Source organism: Lolium perenne, chromosome 7 (genome assembly GCF_019359855.2).
Source record: "Lolium perenne isolate Kyuss_39 chromosome 7, Kyuss_2.0, whole genome shotgun sequence".
NCBI classification, from domain to species: domain Eukaryota; kingdom Viridiplantae; phylum Streptophyta; class Magnoliopsida; order Poales; family Poaceae; genus Lolium; species Lolium perenne.
The window spans coordinates 117,930,710-117,953,465 of NC_067250.2; the positions used below are offsets into that span (position 1 = coordinate 117,930,710).

At 41.0% G+C, this 22,756-nt stretch overlaps 1 long non-coding RNA gene across 1 annotated transcript; it reads right to left on the reverse strand.

The window, feature by feature from the left end:
* Positions 1-19,709: 19,709 nt before the first annotated feature.
* Positions 19,710-22,260, reverse strand: LOC127323818 (uncharacterized). The gene is made up of 4 exons (XR_007865981.1): positions 22,008-22,260; positions 20,812-21,297; positions 20,226-20,410; positions 19,710-20,095 (listed from the first exon to the last, which is right to left on the reverse strand). It is a non-coding gene; the product is annotated as an uncharacterized lncRNA (long non-coding RNA).
* Positions 22,261-22,756: the final 496 nt, after the last annotated feature.

Consider the following 22,756-nt stretch of genomic DNA (forward strand, 5'->3'; position numbering starts at 1 on the left):
GAATGCTTTGAACACTATTGTTGCTAATGCTATGGAAAATTCTAAGCTTGGGGAAGCTGGTTTTGATGAGCATGATCTTTTTAGTCCCCCAAGCATTGAGGAGGATATTTACTTTGATGATACTTTGCCTCCCATATATGATGATTATAATGATAGTAGTCTTTTGTTGCACTTTGTTATGGAGGATAAATTTGATTATGATTACAATATGCCTCCTATATTTGATGATGAGAATAATAATGATAGCTACTTTGTTGAATTTGCTCCTACTACAATTAATAAGAATAACTATGCTTATGTGGAGAGTAATAATTTTATGCATGAGACTCATGATAAGAATGCTTTATGTGATAGTTATATTGTTGAGTTTGCTCATGATACTACTGAAAGTTATTATGAGAGAGGAAAATATGGTTGCGGAAATTTTCATGTTACTAAAACACCTCTCTATGTGCTGAAATTTTTGAAGCTGCATTTATTTTATCTTCCTATGCTTGTTACTTTGCTCTTCATGAACTTGTTTATTTACAAGATTCCTTTTCATAGGAAGCATGTTAGACTTAAATGTGTTTTGGATTTGCTTCTTGATGCTCTCTTTTTGCTCCAAATACTATTTCCTGCGAGTGCAACATTAAAACTGCTGAGCCCATCTTAATGGCTATAAAGAAAGAACTTCTTGGAAGATAACCCATGTGTTATTTTTCTACAGTACTTTGTTTTATATTTGTGTCTTGGAAGTTGTTACTACTGTAGCAACCTCTCCTTATCTTAGTTTTGTGTTTTGTTGTGCCAAGTAAAGTCTTTGATAGCAAGGTTGATACTAGATTTGGATTACTGCGCAGAAACAGATTTCTTTGCTGTCACGAATCTGGGCAAAATTCTCTGTAGGTAACTCAGAAAATTATGCCAATTTACGTGAGTGATCCTCAGATATGTATGCAACTTTCATTCAATTTGAGCATTTTCATTTGAGCAAGTCTGGTGCCTCAATAAATTTCGTCTTTACGGACTGTTCTGTTTTGACAGACTCTGCCTTTTATTTCGCATTGCTTCTTTTGCTATGTGGGATGGATTTCTTTGTTCCATTGACTTCCAGTAGCTTTGAGCAATGTCCAGAAGTGTTAAGAATGATTGTGTCACCTATGAACATGTGAATTTTTGATTATGCACTAACCCTCTAATGAGTTTGTTTTGAGTTTGGTGTGGAGGAAGTTTTCAAGGGTCAAGAGAGGAGGATGATACAATGTGATCAAGAAGAGTGAAAGCTCTAAGCTTGGGGATGCCCCGGTGGTTCATCCCTGCATATTTCAAGAAGACTCAAGCATCTAAGCTTGGGGATGCCCAAGGCATCCCCTTCTTCATCGACAAATTATCAGGTTCCTTCTCTTGAAACTATATTTTTATTCGGCCACATCTTATGTACTTTACTTGGAGCATCTGTTTGCTTTCGTTTTTGTTTTTGCTTGAATAAATGCTTGTGTGGGAGAGAGACACGCTCCGCTGTTGCATATGGACAAGTATGTCCTTAGTTTCTACTCATAGTATTCATGGCGAAGTTTCTTCTTCGTTAAATTGTTATATGGTTGGAATTGGAAAATGATACATGTAGTAATTGCTATAAATGTCTTGGGTAATGTGATACTTGGCAATTGTTGTGCTCATGTTTAAGCTCTTGCATCATATGCTTTGCACCCATTAATGAAGAAATACATAGAGCATGGTAAAATTTGGTTTGCATATTTGGTCTCTCTAAAGTCTAGATAATTTCTAGTATTGAGTTTGAACAACAAGGAAGACGGTGTAGAGTCTTATAATGTTTTCAATATGTCTTTTATGTGAGTTTTGCTGCACCGCTTCATCCTTGTGTTTGTTTCAAATAGCCTTGCTAGCCTAAACCTTGTATCGAGAGGGAATACTTCTCATGCATCCAAAACCCTTGAGCCAACCACTATGCCATTTGTGTCCACCATACCTACCTACTACATGGTATTTCTCCGCCATTCCAAAGTAAATTGCTTGAGTGCTACCTTTAAATTTCCATTCTTCACCTTTACAATATATAGCTCATGGGACAAATAGCTTAAAAACTATTGTGGTATTGAATATGTACTTATGCACTTTATCTCTTATTAAGTTGCTCGTTGTGCGATAACCATGTTCACTGGGGACGCCATCAACTACCTTTTGTTGAATTTCATGTGAGTTGCTATGCATGTTCGTCTTGTCTGAAGTAAGAGCGATCTACCACCTTATGGTTGGAGCATGCATATTGTTAGAGAAGAACATTGGGCCGCTAACTAAAGCCATGATCCATGGTGGAAGTTTCAGTTTTGGACATATATCCTCAATCTCAAATGAGAAAAATAATTGTTGCTACATGCTTATGCATAAAACAGGAGTCCACTATCTATTGTCTATGTTGTCCCGGTATGGATGTCTAAGTTGAGAATAATCAATAGCGAGAAATCCAATGCGAGCTTTCTCCTTAGACCTTTGTACAGGCGGCATAGAGGTACCCCTTTGTGACACTTGGTTAAAACATGTGCATTGCGATGATCCCGGTAGTCCAAGATAATTAGGACAAGGTGCGGCCACTATTAGTATACTATGCATGAGGCTTGCAACTTGTAAGATATAATTTACATGATACATATGCTTTATTACTACCGTTGACAAAATTGTTTCTTGTTTTCAAAATCAAAGCTCTAGCACAAATATAGCAATCGATGCTTTTCTCTTTGAAGGACCTTTCTTTTACTTTTATTGTTGAGTCAGTTCACCTATTTCTCTCCATCTCAAGAAGCAAACACTTGTGTGAACTGTGCATTGATTCCTACATATTTGCATATTGCATTTGTTATATTGCTTTGCATTGACAACTATTCATGAGATATACATGTTACAAGTTGAAAGCACCCGCTGAAACTTAATCTTCCATTGTGTTGCTTCAATACCTTTACTAAGAATTATTGCTTTATGAGTTAACTCTTATGCAAGACTTATTGATGCTTGTCTTTAAGTACTATTCATGAAAAGTCTTTGCCATATGATTCATTTGTTTACTCATGTCATATACATTGTTTTGATCGCTGCATTCACTACATATGCTTACAAATAGTTTGATCAAGGTTATGATGGCATGTCACTCCAGAAATTATCTTTGTTTATCGTTTACTCGCTTCGGGACGAGCAGGAACTAAGCTTGGGGATGCTGATACGTCTCCGACGTATCGATAATTTCTTATGTTCCATGCCACATTATTGATGATATCTACATGTTTTATGCACACTTTATGTCATATTCGTGCATTTTCTGGAACTAACCTATTAACAAGATGCCGAAGTGCCGCTGTCTTTGTTTCTGCTGTTTTTGGTTCCAGAAAGGTTGTTCGGGCAATATTCTCGGAATTGGACGAAATCAACGCCAAACCTCCTATTTTTCCCGGAAGGCTCCAGAACACCGAAGGAGAGTCGGAGGAGAGCCAGGGGGGCCCCACACCATAGGGCCGCGCGGGCCCGACCCTGGCCGCGCCGGCCTAGGGTGAGGCCACCCTGTCAGCCCTCCTGCGCCGCCTCTTCGCCTATAAAACCCCTTTCGACCTAAAAACGCAGTACCAATTGACGAAACTCCAGAAAGATTCCAGGGGCGCCGCCACTGTCGCGAAACTCCAATTCGGGGGACAGAAGTCGCTGTTCCGGCACCCTGCCGGGACGGGGAATTGCCCCCAGAGCCATCTCCACTGCCGTCTTCACCGCCATCTTCACCGCCATCGCTGCCTCCATGATGAGGAGGGAGTAATCCACCCCCGAGGCTGAGGGCTCCGCTGTAGCTATGTGGTTCATCTCTCTCCCATGTACCTCAATACAATAATCTCATGAGCTGCTTTACATGATTGAGATTCATATGAGTTTTGTATCACAATTTATCCATGTGCTACTCTAGTGATGTTATTAAAGTAGTTTTATTCCTCCTGCACGGTGTAATGGTGACAGTGTGTGCATCCGTGTTAGTACTTGGCGTAGGCTATGATCGTGATCTCTTGTAGATTATGAAGTTAACTATTGCTATGATGATATTGATGTGATCTATTCCTCCTACATAGCGTGAAGGTGACAGTGTGCATGCTATGTTAGTACTTGGTTTAGTCGTGTTGATCTTTCATGCACTCTAAGGTTATTTAAATATGAACATTGAATTGTGGAGCTTGTTAACTCCGGCATTGAAGGTTCGTGTAATCCTACGCAATGGTGTTCATCATCCAACAAAAGAGTGTAGAGTATGCATTTATCTATTCTGTTATGTGATCAATGTTGAGAGTGTCCACTAGTGAAAGTATGATCCCTAGGCCTTGTTCCTAAATACTGCTATCGCTGCTTGTTTATCGTTTCTTTGCGTTACTACCGCTGCGTTACTACTGCTTGTTTACTGTCCTGGGCAAAGCACTTTTCTGGTGCTGTTGCTACTGCTTATTTACACCACCTGTATTTCACTATCTCTTCGCCGAACTAGTGCACCTATTAGGTGTGTTGGGGACACAAGGGACTTCTTGCTTTGTGGTTGCAGGGTTGCATGAGAGGGATATCTTTGACCTCTTCCTCCCTGAGTTCGATAAACCTTGGGTGATCCACTTAAGGGAAACTTGCTGCTGTTCTACAAACCTCTGCTCTTGGAGGCCCAACACTGTCTACAGGAAAAGGAGGGGGCGTAGACATCAAGACTACTCACTCATCACTCCGGAGGCGACCATGGCGGCGTAGAGTCCTCCGGGAGATGATTCCCCTCTCCGGCAGGGTGCCGGAGGCGATCTCCTGAATCCCCCGAGATGGGATTGGCGGCGGCGGCGTCTCTGGAAGGTTTTCCGTATCGTGGCTCTCGGTACTGGGGGTTTCGCGACGAAGGCTTTAAGTAGGCGGAAGGGCAGGTCAGGGGGCCACACGAGGGCCCCACACCATAGGTCGGCGCGGCCAAGGGCCAGGCCGCGCCGCCCTAGGGTTTGGCCGCCTCGTGGCCCCACTTCGTCTCCTCTTCGGTCTTCTGGAAGCTTTGTGGCAAAATAGGACCCTGGGCGTTGATTTCGTCCAATTCCGAGAATATTTCTTTACTAGGATTTCTGAAACCAAAAACAGCAGAAAACAAAGAATCGGCACTTCGGCATCTTGTTAATAGGTTAGTTCCAGAAAATGCACGAATATGACATAAAGTGTGCATAAAACATGTAGATAACATCAATAATGTGGCATGGAACACAAGAAATTATCGATACGTCGGAGACGTATCATGGACCCCGGTCCATTCTTTTACATCTGAATACAATCTACTGCAATCATTGTTCTCTGCTGTTCTTTGCAAACAAACATTATTCTCCACACCATACATTTAATCCTTTGTTTACAACAAGCCGGTGAGATTGACAACCTCACTGTTAAGTTGGGGCAAAGTATTTTGATTGTGTTGTGCAGGTTCCACGTTGGCGCCGGAATCCCTGGTGTTGCGCCGCACTACACTCCTTCACCAACAACCTTCATGTGGCCTTCATCTCCTACTGGTTCGATAAACCTTGGTTTCTTACTGAGGGAAACTTGCTGCTGTATGCATCACACCTTCCACTTGGGGTTCCCAACGAACGTGTGCTTCACGCGTCATCAGCGCTCAACAAGATTTTTTGGCACCGTTAACCCGGGGAACTGAAGAAAAAAAGTTAAACCATAGAGATTGCCAACTCCCACTAACGAGGCGATTCCTCGGCAATGCCCACCATGAGGGGCTTGGGTTTTAGAGAAAGGCGATGATGGAAGTTCCGGGAGCGAGAGAAGGCACGACGTACCCAGGTTCACGTCCCCGCGGTGGAGGATCGCTACGTCCTGCTAGCAATCCACTATATGAATATATGTGTACAGGGTGCCGTGATAACGCGTGAAGCACATGTCCGTTGGGAACCCCAAGAGGAAGGTGTGATGCGTACAACATCAAGTTTTGCCTCAGTAAGAAACCAAGGTTATCGAACCAGTAGGAGTCAAGGGCCACGTGAAGGTTGTTGGCGGAGGAGTGTAGTGCGGCGCAACACCAGGGATTCCGGCGCCAACGTGGAACCTGCACAACACAATCAAAATACTTTGCCCCAACTTAACAGTGAGGTTGTCAATCTCACCGGTGATGTCTACGCACACTCCTTTTCCTGTAGACAGTGTTGGGCCTCCAAGAGCAGAGGTTTGTAGAACAGCAGCAAGTTTTCCCTTAAGTGGATCACCCAAGGTTTATCGAACTCAGGGAGGAAGAGGTCAAAGATATCCCTCTCAAGCAACCCTGCGATCACAATGCAAGAAGTCTCTTGTGTCCCCAACACACCTAATACACTTGTCAGATGTATAGGTGCACTAGTTCGGCGAAGAGATAGTGAGATGCAAATGATATGGATGAATATGAGTGGCAATAGCAATCTGAATAAAATATGGCAGCGAGTAAACATGCAACGGAACAGTAAACAAACGGAGATTCGATGTTTGGAAACAAGGCCTAGGGATCATACTTTCACTAGTGGACACTCTCAACATTGATCACATAATAAAACCACTCTACACTCTCTTGTTGGATGATGAACACCACTAATGGCGTAGGGCTACAAGAGCACCTCAATGCCGGAGTTAACAAGCTCCACAACATTCGATATTCATATTTAAATAACCTTAGAGTGCATGATAGATCAACACAACTATACCAAGTACTAACATAGCATGCACACTGTTACCATCAAGCTATGAAGGGAGGAATAAATCACATCAATACCATCATAGTAATAGTTAACTTCATAATCTACAAGAGATCACAATCATAGCGTATACCAAGTACTTCATGATGCACACACTGTCAACATTACATCATGGAGGAGGAATAGACAACTTTAATAACATCACTAGAGTAGCACATAGATGATATTCAACTAGATCACAAAGAGAGAGATGAACCACATAGCTACAGCACACCCCTCAGCCTCGGGGGTGAATTACTCCCTCCTCATCATGGAGGCAGCGATGGCGGTGAAGATGGCGGTGGAGACGGCTTCCGGGGGCAATTCCCCGTCCCGGCAGGGTGCCGGAACAGAGACTTCTGTCCCCCGAATTGGAGTTTCGCGATGGCGGCGGCTCTGGAAGGTTTTCTCGGGTTTCGTCAATCGGTGTCGAAGATTTAGGTCAGGAGGCAACTTATAGGCGAAGATGCGGAGTCGGAGGGCTGACGGGGCCACCACACACTAGGGGGGCGCGCCCCCCTGGGCCGCGCCGCCCACACGTGTGGGCCCCCAGGGCTCCCCTCTGGTCCCCCTTTGACTTTCTGGAAGCTTCCGGGAAATATAAGATGTTGGGCGTTGATTTCGTCCGATTCCGAGAATATTTCCTTTGTAGGATTTCTGAAACCAAAAACAGCAGAAAACATCAACTGGCACTTCGGCATCTCGTCAATAGGTTAGTTTCGGAAAATGCATAAAATCATCATAAAGTGTGAACAAAACATGTAGGTATTGTCATAAAACAAGCATGGAACATCAGAAATTATAGATACGTTGGAGACGTATCAGCATCCCCAAGCTTAGTCCCTACTCGTCCTCGAGTAGGTAAACGATAAAAGATAATTTCTGAAGTGACATGCTACCAACATAATCTTGATCATACTATTGTAAAGCATATGAGATGAATGAAGTGATTCAAAGCAATGATAAAGACAATGATTAAACAACTGAATCATATAGCAAAGACTTTTCATGAATAGTACTTTCAAGACAAGCATCAATAAGTCTTGCATAAGAGTTAACTCATGAAGCAATAGATTCAGAGTAAAGGCATTGAAGCAACACAAAGGAAGATTAAGTTTCAGCGGTTGCTTTCAACTTGTAACATGTATATCTCATGGATAGTTGTCAATGCAAAGTAATATAACAAGTGCAATAAGCAAGTATGTAGGAATCAATGCACAGTTAACACAAGTGTTTGCTTCCAGGACAGAAGGAAATAGGTAAACTGACTCAACATAAAAGTAGAAGAAAGGCCCTTCGCAGAGGGAAGCATTGATTGCTATATTTGTGCTAGAGCTTTTATTTTGAAAACAAGAAACAATTTTGTCAACGGTAGTAATAAAGCATATGTATTATGTAAATTATATCCTACAAGTTGCAAGCCTCATGCATAGATTACCAATAGTGCCCGCACCTTGTCCTAATTAGCTCGGATTACCTGGATTATCATTGCAATACATATGTTTTAACCAAGTATCACAAAGGGGTACCTCTATGCCGCCTGTACAAAGGTATAAGGAGAAAGCTCGCATTGGATTTCTCGCTTTTGATTATTCTCAACTTAGACATCCATACCGGGACAACATAGACAACAGATAATGGACTCCTCTTTAATGCATAAGCATTCAGCAACAAATAATATTCTCATAAGAGATTGAGGATTGTTGTCCAAAACTGAAACTTCCACCATGGATCATGGCTTTAGTTAGCGGCCCAATGTTCTTCTCTAACAATATGCATGCTCAAACCATTCAACTCATGGTAAATCACCCTTACTTCAGACAAGACGAACATGCATAGCAACTCACATGATATTCAACAAAGTGTTGATGGCGTCCCCAGGAACATGGTTATCGCTCAACAAGCAACTTATAAGAGATAAGATGCATAAGTACATATTCAATACCACAATAGTTTTTAGGCTATTTTGTCCCATGAGCTATATATTGCAAAGACAAAGAATGGAAATTTTAAAGGTAGCACTCAAGCAATTTACTTTGGAATGGCGGAGAAATACCATGTAGTAGGTAGGTATGGTGGACACAAATGACACAGTGTTTGGCTCAAGGATTTTGGATGCATGAGAAGTATTCCCTCTCAATACAAGGCTTAGGCTAGCAAGGTTATTTGAAACAAACACAAGTATGAACCGGTACAGCAAAACTCACATAAAAGACATATTGCAAGCATTATAAGACTCTACACCGTCTTCCTTGTTGTTCGATCCTTACTAGAAAATATCTAGACCTTAGAGAGACCAATCATGCAAACCAAATTTTAGCAAGCTCTATGTATTTCTTCATTAATAGGTGCAAAGTATATGATGCAAGAGCTTAAACATGAGCACAACAATTGCCAAGTATCAAGTTATTCAAGACATCATACCAATTACTACATGTAGCATTTCCCGTTTCCAACCATATAACAATTAACGAAGCAGTTTCAACCTTCGCCATGAAAATTAAAAGCTAAAAACACATGTGTTCGTATGAACCAGCGGAGCATGTCTCTCTCCCACACAAGCATTTATTCAAACAAAAACAAAAACAAAAACAAACAGACGCTCCAAGTAAAGTACATAAGATGTGTCGGAATAAAAATATAGTTTCACTAGAGGAACCTGATAATTTGTCGATGAAGAAGGGGATGCCTTGGGCATCCACAAGCTTAGATGCTTGAGTCTTCTTGAAATATGCAGGGATGAACCACCGGGGCATTCCCAAGCTTAGAGCTTTCACTCTCCTTGATCATATTGTATCATCCTCCTCTCTTGATCCTTGAAAACTTCCTCCACACCAAACTCAAAACAAACTCATTAGAGGGTTAGTGCATAATCAAAAATTCACATTTTCAGAGGTGACACATTCATTCTTAACACTTCTGGACATTGCCCAAAGCTACTGGAAGTCAATGGAACAAAGAAATCCATTCAACACAGCAAAAGAGGCAATGCGAAATAAAAGGCAGAATCTGTCAAAACAGAACAGTCCGTAAAGACGAATTTCTTAGAGGAACCAGACTTGCTCAAATGAAAATGCTCAAATTTAATGAAAGTTGCATACATATTTGAGGATCACGCACGTAAATTGGCAGATTTTTCTGAGTTACCTACAGAGAACCCTGCCCAAATTCGCGACAGACAGAAATCTGTTTGTGCGCAGTAATCCAAATCTAGTATCAACCTTACTATCAAAGACTTTACTTGGCACAACAATGCAATAAAGTAAAGATAAGGAGAGGTTGCTACAGTAGTAACAACTTCCAAGACACAAATATAAAACAAAATTACTGTAGTAAAACAAACACGTGGGTTATCTCCCAAGAAGTTCTTTCTTTATAGCCATTAAGATGGGCTCAGTAATTTTAATGATGCACTCCCAAGAAATAAGAGTTGAAGCAAAAGAGAGCATCAAGAAGCAAATTCAAAACACATTTAAGTCTAACCCACTTCCTATGCAAAGGAATCTTGTACACAAATGAATTCATGAAGAACAAAGTGACAAGCATAAGAGGATAAAACACGAGTAACTTCAAGATTCTCAACATAAAGAGGGGAAACTTAATATTATTAAGATGCATATAACCATGTTTCCCTCTCTCATAATAACTTTCAGTAGCATCATTGATGAAATCCACAATATACCCATCACTTAAAACATTCTTATCATGGTTGATATGCATAAAAGTATCATTAATTTTGGCACAAGAAGAATTCTTCTCATTAATAGTAATTGGAGCAGGATTATTATCAAGAATTTGAACATGGTAAACAAGTTGCATACTAAGGGAATTGTTTTTGGCAATCCAATCATGACTATGACAAGTTTCATAAGGATAGTTATAACCTATATCATAGCATTCTTTATAATAATCATCAAAGGTTGGAGGCATAGTGTCATCATAAGAAATAGAATAGTTATCTTTCACAGTATGTTCATCTGTGATTATACCATCGTTGTTACTAGAAGGAGATGTATCAAATATATAATGATCAGTAGCAAAAGGATTTTCAAACACCTCATCCCCAAGCTTAGAGCTTTCTATATCATTATGGGAGGAAGCATGGATAGTACTGATACTATGGCAATTATTAACATCATCATTTTTAGAATTAGTTTCCCAGAGATTTGCAATATCAAAAGTAGTGTGCTCTTTCAAATCATGATCACTAATGTATGTAAATGGCATAGGAAGATCGTTGTATTCAGATTCATTATCATAATAATCATTAGGAGCAACATACTTACGGTTACCTATCGTTATCTCTTTCTCTTTATTCCCCTTCTTCTTCTTCTTCTTCTTCTTCTTCTTCGTTCCCTTCTTCTTCTTCTTCTTCTTCTTCTTCTTCTTCTTCTTCTTCTTCTTCTTCTTCTTCTTCTTCTTCTTCTTCTTCTTCTTCTTCTTCTTCTTCTTCTTCTTCTTCTTCTTCTTCTTCTTCTTCTTCTTCTTCTCTTCCTTCTCCTCGTTCCCTTCCTTAGGAGGAAGAGGCTTGGAGGTAGGCTTCTCCACATAACCTGATTTATTTCTAGAAACAATAGAAGAAACTTGGGAGGATTCCTCCTTTTCATTAATAAGTTCAAAACACACCGCGGTCCTATCATATTTTGGCAAGGTGTCATCTTCTAAAATATTTTGTATGTAAGTATTTGTATGGCAATTATTAATGCAATAAGAAAAACACCCATGCAGGACATCATCAATATCAAGATCACTCATATGTAACAAAGAGATTTTTCTTGATAACTCTTCACACCACAAAAATAAAGTAAGTTCATCATGCTGATTAGGAGTAATTTCATCATCACAATACAAACTTGCAGCACTAATGGGGTTCAAATTATCATTGGAGGAGCATTGAAAATTAAAATGACCCACTCTATGGCAAAGTTCACAAATAAAAGGATAAAGGGCACAAACTTTTTTACCAAGATCATCTAGAGCCCTAAACCACTTTCTAGTTTTTTCATTAATATGATGGATACAATATTCATCTTTGATTTGATTAATTCCACAAGGTCTATGCATTCCACAAAAATTAACATGCTTATAGGAAATAGCATTTTTAGGAGTTTGAGCATGTTTATTGCAATCATTAACAACAATTTCATCCTTCATGCAAGCCTCTTTAAAAGGTTCATGATACTTATCAAAATTCTTCCTAGGCAATTCGAAATGAGAGGCAAAAGCTTTATAAAGATTTGCAACAACTTGAGAGTCAAGACCATAGGTAGCACTCATATTTCGAAATTTACCAGTATCCATAAAAGCTTCAATGCATTCATAATCATAATTTATACCTGACTCTTTACCTTTGTTGTTCTCCCAATCTTCAGCATTCTCCTCAATCCGATCAAGAAGATCCCACCTAGCTTCAACCTCCTTGCTTGTGAAAGATCCCTCCGAATAGGCATCTAGATAGTCCTTGTGATGTCCTGAAAGCCTCGCATAAAAATTGTTAATAATAACATTACGGGGGAGCTCATGAATGGGACATTTGAGCATTAGTGACTTCAATCTCCCCCATGCTTGAGAAATACTCTCTCCATCACGAGGATAAAAATTATAAATGTAATTCCTATCAATATGCACTTCATGAGGAGGATAAAATTTAGAATAAAAGAGAGATACAATTTCCTCCCAACCAAGAGAATGACTATTCTTCAGCAATTTATACCAATGCGCCGCTTTACTGCATAAAGCGAAATAGAGAATAGTTTCTTCCTCACTTCATCCATAGAGATACCTGCACACTTGAATAACCCGCATAATTCATGCAAAAATAGTAAATGATCTCCAGGATGGACAGTTCCATCCCCTTCATAGCGGTTATCAATAACACGTTCAATAATTTTCATGGGTATCTCGAAAGCAGTACTTGCAGTTGGTGGATTTAAAATATCACAAGCATCATTAGAATTATCGCATATGGGAGATAAAGTATTATCAGAGCAAATTTTCTCCCCTAAAGATGGGACGCTAAAAAGATCATAAAAACTAGCTTCCCCAAGCTTAGACTTCTCCATAGCATTAGCAGTGATTGCGTTCATACTAATAACATTGCTACTAGCATGCAAATGAGGTTCCATAGGTTCTTTAATTTTCGCATCACCCAATTCATGTCTTAACTTAGGAAATAAATTAAAAATCTCATAGTTGCTTTCCATTATGCCTAACTAGTGATAAACAAGAAACAAAAAGATGCAATTGCAGGATCTAAAGGAAATAGCTTCGAGCACTTACAACGGCGCCGGAAAATAGCTTAGTAGACGAGATCCAGAGTGTGAGTACCTTTTACCTTTCCTCCCCGGCAACGGCGCCAGAAAATAGCTTGATGTCTACGCACACTCCTTTTCCTGTAGACAGTGTTGGGCCTCCAAGAGCAGAGGTTTGTAGAACAGCAGCAAGTTTTCCCTTAAGTGGATCACCCAAGGTTTATCGAACTCAGGGAGGAAGAGGTCAAAGATATCCCTCTCAAGCAACCCTGCGATCACAATGCAAGAAGTCTCTTGTGTCCCCAACACACCTAATACACTTGTCAGATGTATAGGTGCACTAGTTCGGCGAAGAGATAGTGAGATGCAAATGATATGGATGAATATGAGTGGCAATAGCAATCTGAATAAAACATGGCAGCGAGTAAACATGCAACAGAACAGTAAACAAACGGAGATTCGATGTTTGGAAACAAGGCCTAGGGATCATACTTTCACTAGTGGACACTCTCAAGATTGATCACATAATAAAACCACTCTACACTCTCTTGTTGGATGATGAACACCACTAATGGCGTAGGGCTACAAGAGCACCTCAATGCCGGAGTTAACAAGCTCCACAACATTCGATATTCATATTTAAATAACCTTAGAGTGCATGATAGATCAACACAACTATACCAAGTACTAACATAGCATGCACACTGTTACCATCAAGCTATGAAAGGAGGAATAAATCACATCAATACCATCATAGTAATAGTTAACTTCATAATCTACAAGAGATCACAATCATAGCGTATACCAAGTACTTCATGATGCACACACTGTCAACATTACATCATGGAGGAGGAATAAACTACTTTAATATCATCACTAGAGTAGCACATAGATGATATTCAACTAGATCACAAAGAGAGAGATGAACCACATAGCTACAGCAGACCCCTCAGCCTCGGGGGTGAATTACTCCCTCCTCATCATGGAGGCAGCGATGGCGGTGAAGATGGCGGTGGAGACGGCTTCCGGGGGCAATTCCCCGTCCCGGTAGGGTGCCGGAACAGAGACTTCTGTCCCCCGAATTGGAGTTTCGCGATGGCGGTGGCTCTGGAAGGTTTTCTCGGGTTTTGTCAATCGGTGTCAAAGATTTAGGTCAGGAGGCAACTTATAGGCGAAGAGGCGGAGTCGGAGGGCTGACGGGGCCACTACACACTAGGGGGGCGCACCCTCCCCTGGGCCGCGCCGCCCACACGTGTGGGGCCCCCAGAGCTCCCCTCTGGTCCCCCTTTGACTTTCTGGAAGCTTCCGGGAAATATAAGATGTTGGGCGTTGATTTCGTCCGATTCCGAGAATATTTCCTTTGTAGGATTTCTGAAACCAAAAACAGCAGAAAACAGCAACCATCATAAAGTGTGAACAAAACATGTAGGTATTGTCATAAAACAAGCATGGAACATCAGAAATTATAGATACGTTGGAGACGTATCAACCGGCTTGCTGTAAACAAAGGATTAAACGTATGGTGTGGAAAATGATGTTTGCTTGGAAAGAACAGTAGAGAACAATGTTTGCAGTAGATTGTATTCAGATGTAAAAGAATGAACTGGGGTCCACAGTTCACTAGTGGTGTCTCTCCAATAAGAAATAGCATGTTGGGTGAACAAATTACAGTTGGGCAATTGACAAATAGAGAGGGCATAACAATGCACATACATATCATGATGACTAATATGAGATTTACTTAGGGCATTACGATAAAGAACATAGACCGCTATCCAGCATGCATCTATGCCTAAAACGTCCACCTTCGGGTTAGCATCCGCACCCCTTCCAGTATTAAGTTGCAAACAACAGACAATTGCATTAAGTATGGTGCGTAATGTAATCAACACAAATATCCTTAGACAAAGTATCGATGTTTTATCCCTAGTGGCAACAACACATCCACAACCTTAGAACTTTCTGTCACTGTCCCAGATTCAATGGAGGCATGAACCCACTATCGAGCATAAATACTCCCTCTTGGAGTCACAAGTATCAACTTGGCCAGAGCCTCTACTAGCAACGGAGAGCATGCAAGATCATAAACAACACATATATGATAGATTGATAATCAACTTGACATAGTATTCCATATTCATCGGATCCCAACAAACACAACATGTAGCATTACAAATAGATGATCTTGATCATGATAGGCAGTTCACGAGATCTAACATGATAGCACAATGAGGAGAAGACAACCATCTAGCTACTGCTATGGACCCATAGTCCAAAGATGAACTACTCACACATCAGTCCGGAGGCGCTCATGGTGATGAAGAGTCCTCCGGGAGATGATTCCCCTCTCCGGCAGGGTGCCGGAGGCGATCTCCTGAATCCCCCGAGATGGGATTGGCGGCGGCGGCGTCTCTGGAACTTTTCCGTATCGTGGCTCTCGGTAATAGGGTTTTCGCGATGGAGAGTTTAAGTAGGCGGAAGGGTAGAGTTGGAGGCGGCGCAGGGGCCCCACACCATAGGCCGGCGCGGGCCCCATGCTGGCCGCGCCGCCCTATGGTTACGGCCCCGCGTGGCCCCACTTCGTATGCTCTTCGGTCTTCTGGAAGCTCCGTGGAAAAATAAGACCCTGGGCGTTGATTTCGTCCAATTCCGAGAATATTTCCTTTGTAGGATTTCGGAAACCAAAAACAACAGAAAACAGCAACTGGCTCTTCGGCATCTCGTCAATAGGTTAGTGCCGGAAAATGCATATAAATGATGTAAAGTGTGTATAAAACATGTGAGTATTGTCATAAAAGTAGCATTGAACATAAGAAATTATATATACGTTTGAGACGTATCAGGCCGCCATAGGCGGAGTTGTTGTTTCTAGTCTAGTTCTAATCTGCGGGTTGCGATGTCTAGGCATATTGCCCTATGTTTTATGTTTTTGATTGTGTCCCCTAAGGGGTGCCCCTACATGGCTTTATATATCAACCAATCTAGGGTTTACAAGAGTCCTAGTAGGATTCGCATTGGAGTCTTCTTTCTTGTAATTCAAGTTGATTTTCCTTGTGGGTCTAGATTCTTGAGTCTTTGTGCTGGTCCAGCTTCATAGTCTGCACCGGGTATGGCAATATCAAGTACCCCAAGGGTTATGCCCACATCAGTAGCCCCCGAGTGTCTGGCCGAAGTGAAGCTTCGGACAGGGACTAAAGTTTTCAACATCTGAATGTCTTGATCATCTGTTGAATGTTGAATCTTGTGCTTGATGTAGAGTCGAAGTCGCTTTCTGTCAGGTGCGCGAAGCGCTCCCGATGGGAGTAGCCCCCGAGTCTATGGGCGGGTGCTTGCAGCCGCACATAGACTCAAGTTGTACTACTCGAAGATCTTGATGTTGATGCTGACGTCTTCAAGTTTATTCTTCTTTGTTGGTGAGGTTGCCATCTTTTTCTCGGGTGCGCGACCAGCGCTTCCGATGGGAGTAGCCCCCGAGTCTGTAAATGAATATGAAATAGTTATGTATATGGTGTAAAAAATGCTGAGTCGAATACCGTACATGTCTTCGAGTTCTGAGAACATGACGTCGATGACTCTAATGATGTCATAGATAGAGGAATTGATGATTTGGATGATGTCACAGAGGAGTCGATGATTCAGATGATATCCCAGAGGAGTCGATAATTTAGATGATATCCCGGAGGAGTCGATAATTTGGGTGATATCCAAGAGGAGTCGATAATTATGGTGATATCCAGGAGGAGTCGATAATTTGGGTGATATCCTGGAGGAATCGATAATTTGGGTGATATCCCGGAGGAGTCGATAATTTTATCGGGTGCGCGTCTAGCGCTCCCGATGGGAGTAGCCACCGAGTCTAGGCACGGATGCTTGCAACCGTGTGTAGACTCAAGTCGAGCAACCCGATGGTATAGTTTTCTTCAGGTGCCATTGACACATCTATAATACATAAATAGGAGCAACCCACTAAGTTGATTTCTCTCAATATGCAAGATATCCACCTCATCGGTCCCACCAATTCAGCATCCTCCTGTCCACGTCATCTCTCTTGCAGCCTTAGTTATATCTAACCCAAAGCCAGCCGGTAGGAGAAGAGCCGGTTTAAAACAACTAATAATTAAGCCTTCCATGTACTAAGTATTCTTAAGCCACACCATCAACAGTGTGTATTATTTTCTCCTCCACTCTTCTGCACTTGCGTGTGTCCTCTCCTCTTCTTCTCCCACAAACACAACATTAATTTTCATGCATCCTTCCAGATATGCCTCCTTTCGTCTCCTGGGCCATCATGTCTATATTAATCGAGTTCTACACAGGGTCACAGGCTGACTCCTCGTAGATGAAAACTGCCAACGCAGTGGCGTTCTTCTTCAATTTTTTATTTGTTGTGCCGCTCCTCCAACTGATCTCCTATCTCTCCACCGTATTTCACCGCATGTCACTGCACTACAGCGCTGCGATGTCCTACTGAGCATTAGCCACGTCCAGACGTCCTCCCAGCAGAAGCCTCGATGAGTCAATGGTCGCCCTCGCGCAGAGCCAGAATGGCTGCAACTTTACCAGCCCACGGGACGCTGGAATTCCAATCACATCGGGAGGTTTCCTTGAAGATCGACATCCCTTGCAGGAGATACTATCATATTGGAACTATAGAAACCGAGGCCATCTGGTACAATTTTCTACTTATTGGATGTCTTAAATACATATAAATTTACCTACCCGCGATATGATGTAAGTCATCTTTGTGGAGTGTACCTTACTACCTTCCCATGTGCCTGTTCTGTCCGTCGTTTCCGTCCATTTTCTTTTGATTCCTTTGGCCCTACTCCGTGCATCTTTCAAGTCCAGGGGCTCTCTTTTGTTTGTGATTGATTCCTGCCAGTTCTTTTGCTACACTGAATTTGTTACAGCTTTTCACCAATTTTGATTTTTATCAATTACTTGGAAAAAAATCTTGCATGAAATGAAGAAAGATTTGTTTCAACTAGTGGGGTTAAAAGTTGTTGCTTAATTTGCTACACTAAAACTCCCGTTCCGCTGCTGAAGACGATGCACTAGGTGATGCAAAAGCATATTCATGTGCACCAAGGAACCCATGGTTACCACCTTTCCTAACACAATCCTTGAAATTCTAAGGTCATGGGAGTCTAGGCACCGACAATTTCTGGTAAGAAAAGGATGAGCATCAACTGATCAGTTTGCATAACAATGTCGTGTTCTTTATCATGGATTACCACAATTGCAGTGCAGGGATGGTGCCTGCAACCAGCTTATGTGTTGTATTAGCAAACTTTTGCTAGAAGTACGTGGATAGTTTTGCTGTAGGTGCTTACCATTGTTTATATTTATGTTCCTACTCTTTTAATTCTAGCGCTCTTAAACAAATGAATTGGTACTCATTTGATATTGAAGCTCCAACACTCACGGTCAAGGATAGCTAGCTGGTATAATGACCATATCCGTGCTCAGTTGACAATATCTGCTCTTAATGCAGATATGAAGATTGATTTTCATCGAGAGTGCGTATACCACAATAACTCTAACTTTCTGTAATGATAATATGTTCTTTACCTTTTACTTTTCTTTCAAGCTAGAGGTTAAATCCTGGCTTCTAACGAGTCGAGCGATATACCCAAATTCCCATTGTCAGTATGTTTATGTATTTAATTCTGTAAGTGGTCTCAGATTACTTATATATTGTACAACTGCATTTAGCAATAAACTTATTCACAAAATTTACTTTTGTGCTATCATTATAACTAGCATGGTTACCCGCGCATTTGCGCGGCTAGATTTTTTGATGTACTATTAGTGTGAATAATGTTTTGGGTTTTATCATGGGTCTTTACTCTATGAGATTTCGCCATTATTTACCACCATGTGATTGCATATAATTATGAATGGTATTACTATAAATAAATCCTCAACCGATAAAATGTGTACATATTAATAGCCAGAGTTACAATATTCATACATATTCTTCCCAATATATATTTTTGGATTTTGCACTGTAAAGTTTCTATTAAGCTTAATTTATTTTCGTAGAACTAAATCTAAAATCACGCTCATCTGTAAATCTTGTGTTCTCTTTCTCCTTTTGAATTATCATTGATGCTATGTAGATGTTTTACTCACTCAGTCCCATAAAGTAAATCTTAAATTTTGACGTATTAGTGCCTAGATTTGTGCAATACATTCTTCTCAGAGAAAATGATATAACCTGATCTTTATATATCACCCTCAGAATGGCTCATATTGCTAATTTTTACTGCAACTTTATGTTTTCATCATGCTAAATGACTTCTTTAATTGTATTTACCCATATGAAGAATTTAAATATTCCACCGAAAAAGTCTATTATGGAATTATTGTCATGTGCTCCAAATTCTTAACCACCAAAAACGAAGCATGCATGATATTGGGACTGTAAGCCTGTTTTGAGCACAGATGGAAAGCAGAAGTGGTAGGGAAAATATGTTCTGCTACCAAAAAGTTCGTCGTTAGTAGTATTTCAATCATTTTAAGGGATTTTCCGGTAAATCATACACATTTTTTAATTATGAAATCTAGCAGCATCATTGGTGTAGTGATTCTAAAATAAAGAACATGTAATATGTTCGCTAATACATAATTTTGCTAACACATATTTTTGCATAAAAGGAACACAACAATGTAGAAAACCGATAAAAAGAAACGACGGGTATTTGCATCAACTTATATATTCAATTCTAAAAGCATACATTTTTATTCCCACTAAAAAAGGTACTTAATATCTCATGTTCTTCGGACAAACAGGAAGGGCACCAAAATATTAATATGACGTGTACCAGTTTTAACTGAAACTAATGGATCATATTGCTTACTACGAAGATCAAAAGCAATCATTTTATTCAGCGGACCTTGGACTCCACCATCTCATCCAAGCTAGTCCTTCAGCTCTACCAGATTTCTTGACCCGACTGAGAGTGCACCTAATGGTGAAAACTTTGCATCTTCACCACATCTTTGCAAACGGGAGGATTTGTTGTTGTCATGCTCTCTATCTGGTCCTTGAATTATTATCATGAAGAGATTTTACCAGCTTGCCTCGAATTCATCCTTACATCATGCAGGCGATAATTGGAGCACCAATTAGTTTCAGTAGCACCCCACTATCAATTCCTGAGCTCGTACATGTATAATGTGGCTGCAGGATAACATGCGCGTCGATGCGAAGTTTCAATCTTACCAGGTTTTGAAGCCGTAGTCCAATGCAGCTGAAACTGTCAAAACCTCATGCATGTGTATATACATATTCACACATACAACGTGCAGGGTGCATTCAATCAATGATCTCACACCCGTGGGCACGTATGTATAATCAGCATCACCATGCGATCACATGGGTATTCCAGCAAATAAATGGGTATTCATCTGCACATTAACAAAATTGGAACACAGTTACAATTAGTCAGGTTTCCAACCCAAAACACCAGAGAATACTTTACCATCATGACATAAGGAGTGGTATTTCTAAATTTCATGAGTTTTTCAATATACTTATTTTGCTCTTCTACTTATAAGGCCAAAACACACATCCATACAATGACCACCATGCTTGTGTATGCACGTATCAGCCATTATAAAGATGCACATGTCATATGCATGAACACTAGCCCAAATCATCGAAATGGGATAAACTCATGTTATAACCACATGCCAAGTAGCCTTGCGCCATGACAAATAAAGGTATACCAAAGATAAGATCTGCCCAAACTAATTCACATGCAGACGTTTTAGCATGTATGTATATCAAAGTTTCCTGATGAGATTACCTGATTTGGCGGCTTCTGAAGATATTGGCTTTAGCCGCTGGAAAGTTCATCTTTCAGGTGAATATTTCTTCCCACCCGCAACACGTGGCTGTCTCCTGTGTGCAGGCGGTGTTCATCGCTCGGTGAAATCTATCTTCTATCCCGCCACACGCCACCGGCCGTTGGCTCCACATTGTTGTAATGCTTACGCTGGTTCAAGGCGACAGATATGATGTATTTGAAAAAAAATCTCACGACAGCTCCCCAATATCCGGACCACAATAACGATGATAGCTCTTTCAAACTGTCATTGGTACATCGTCTGGAGCTATGGAGGATGAATAATCAGAAAATTTATTCGATGCTTCCTTCCCCGACTTTACCTCCGTGCTTTATTTTGTACATTCTACAATTTTAAGCTGCTAACAACATATACATGGTCTCAACGATCTTTGATGTATATGTGTCAATCATATTGTTCCATGTAATAGCTCGTATTGTACCTCCCTGCAAAATAAAAGGAAAGAGAATCTTAGTAGTAGCCCAGACAGTAGAAGAAAGTCCATTGTTAAATATGCAAATATAGAGTTTACTGCCTTCAAAACAATTTGATACTTCTTTTTATTCATATAATAGGTACATCTGAAATATGATACTTTGATCAGAGAAAGTAATCTAAATAATAGTATTGTTGCACGGTGGAAACAATTTGTTCAGATGGAAGTTATCAAGACTTTAATTGTTCATTGAGAATACCCATATGAACACGTTGGCACTGCTGGTGTCCTGAAACGTATGGCAACAACCAATTAAAATAAATCTGATTTTACATGTCCATCCATGCAAGTCGCTAGTGGCCAGAAAATCCATGCTGATGGGCAAGCACGGAATCAACTCAGCTCTTTATGACGCAAGCGTCTGAGAAATAATGCAGATTCGTATGTCCAAAGAAGTGGCCGGCAAATACGAATTATTTCTTCATATCTCATCTTTTAAAAACATCGGAGTATATCTCAAATTTCTCAGCATTCAGAAAGATTATTTTTCTACTCCGTATTCTACTTATGCTGCCGATGCAAAGAGAGTGATGCTGACGTTCCTTCTATCTGTGGTGCAAAGATTGGATCAGTTACCAGATTGCTGCTATTTGATGAGACGGGAAATCTAAACAATTGAACATTAGAAATTTGGATATGTTACCAGATTGGATCGGTTACCTGAAGATTGCAGCTATAAGCTAAATTTGATGATGTGCCTTTGGTCCGCTGGTGTCCGGCCGCATGCCGTGGATTTGCCTATGCAAGTAAGCATTGTCGATGTGCCTAGATTGCATCTGTTACCTGAAAATTTCTGCAAGTATTTGATGTTGCGTGCCTTTGATCCGCTGTTCTTCTGTCGTGTGCGGTCCGAGCTTGATCTATGTGCCTTTGATCTATCGGCGTCCTCATGTCGATTTGGTTTGCGGCAATGCCGCCGTGCGGGAGTCTATATTTAACACGTATCTAATCTTCAGTGTGTAGACGGTCCATAAGTTCCAGCACCATCAATCTGCTTGACTGCGAATCCTGGCCGCCAGACTTCTTGTTGCCGTCGATTGATTGATCCATGTTGCATAGCTTTAGGCTGCATGGTGTATGTACCAGGCAAAGATTGAAACCATGACGTTGCAGTGCACCGGCTGAGCACCCTGATGAGAATCCGGCAGCGGCGGCAGCGATGACATACATGCCTTGCATCGCTACACAACTGCATGGTGTATGCATCAGGCAAAGATTGAAGCCACAGCGTTGATGTGCACCGCTCAGCACGCTGATGCGAATCTGGCAGAGGCGGCGCGGCGGCGGCAACATGCATGCTTGAGACACGCTAGGGTTTTGGATCCGTCTGCTTTTCAGATTGCATGCGCGGGACTTCTATTAGCGTACATCCACGTTAAGTAGTTTCATGGCAAAAAAAAACTGTATTC